Raw genomic sequence first — 1,568 nt, 5'->3', positions numbered from 1 at the left:
GTAGTCTTCGCTTTAATCCCTAACTTTTGCCTGGATCGCCCTTTCGGGTTTTCAATCCACCGGGATACCCATTTTTGCCTAAGCCGCCCTTGCGGGTTTTCGACTTACCGGGTGTACACATTTTTTTATATTTTTATCCCTAACTTTTGCCCGAACCTTTCTTTCTGTTTTTTGGTTCGCCGGGATGCCCTTTTTTTTTTTTTTGCCTGGACTCTTTTTTTCTTTTTGTCCAGCGGGTCAATTTATGCGAAGTATTTTTTGACTACATCTGAGTTGACAGGAGACGGAAAATCTTCACCATCCATAGTTGTAAGCATCAAGGCTCCACCGGAGAAGACCTTCTTCACAACATACGGACCTTCATAATTAGGAGTCCACTTGCCCCTGTTATCTGTACCGGGAGGGAGGATCCTCTTCAAAACTAGATCACCGATCTGATAGCTTCGAGGACGCACTTTCTGATCAAAGGCTCGCTTCATCCTTCGCTGATACAACTGTCCATGGCATACAGCTGCTAGCCGTCTCTCCTCTATAAGGCTCAACTCGTTAAACCTTGTTTGAATCCACTCGGCTTCGTCCAACTTGACATCCAATAAAACTCTCAGAGAAGGAATCTCCACTTCAACGGGTAGGACAGCTTCCATACCATACACAAGGGAGTAAGGGGTTGCCCCGGTCGACGTACGTACTGAGGTACGGTACCCATGCAAAGCGAAAGGCAGCATCTCATGCCAATCTTTGTACGTAACGACCATCTTCTGCACAATCTTCTTGATATTCTTGTTCGCCGCTTCTACAGCACCATTCATCTTCGGTCTGTAAGGAGAAGAATTGTGATGTTCAATCTTGAAATCTTTACAAAGCTCTTTCATCATCCTGTTGTTGAGATTCGAACCATTGTCAGTGATGATTCTCTCAGGAACTCCATAACGACAGATGATTTCTTTCATGATGAACCGGGTAACCACTTGTTTGGTAACGTTAGCATAGGAAGCTGCTTCTACCCATTTGGTGAAATAGTCAATCGCAACCAAGATGAAGCGATGTCCATTCGAAGCAGTAGGCTCAATCTTCCCAATCATATCAATGCCCCACATGGCAAACGGCCAAGGCGAATTCATGATATTCAAAGGACTTGGTGGTACATGCACCTTATCAGCGTAGATTTGACACTTATGGCACTTCCGAGCATACTTGAAACAATCGGATTCCATGGTCATCCAGTAATAACCCGCTCTCAACAATTTCTTAGCCATTGCATGTCCGCCGGCATGAGTACCGAAGGAACCTTCATGAACTTCCTGCATTAACATGTCTGCCTCGGGTCTGTCCACGCACCTGAGCAAGACCATGTCAAAGTTTCTCTTATATAGCACATCATCCTGATTCAAATAGAAGCTTCCAGCTAGCCTCCTCAGGGTTTTCTTGTCATTCTTCGACGCACCTTCAGGATACTCCTGAGTTTTGAGGAAATTCTTGATGTCATAATACCACGGCTTCTCATCAATCACAATAGACTCGGCTGCAAACACATACGCAGGCCTCTCGAGTCGATTCACCGTAACATG

Source organism: Lathyrus oleraceus, chromosome 3 (assembly GCF_024323335.1).
Source record: "Lathyrus oleraceus cultivar Zhongwan6 chromosome 3, CAAS_Psat_ZW6_1.0, whole genome shotgun sequence".
NCBI classification, from domain to species: domain Eukaryota; kingdom Viridiplantae; phylum Streptophyta; class Magnoliopsida; order Fabales; family Fabaceae; genus Lathyrus; species Lathyrus oleraceus.
Note: the sequence above shows the minus strand (reverse complement) of the source record.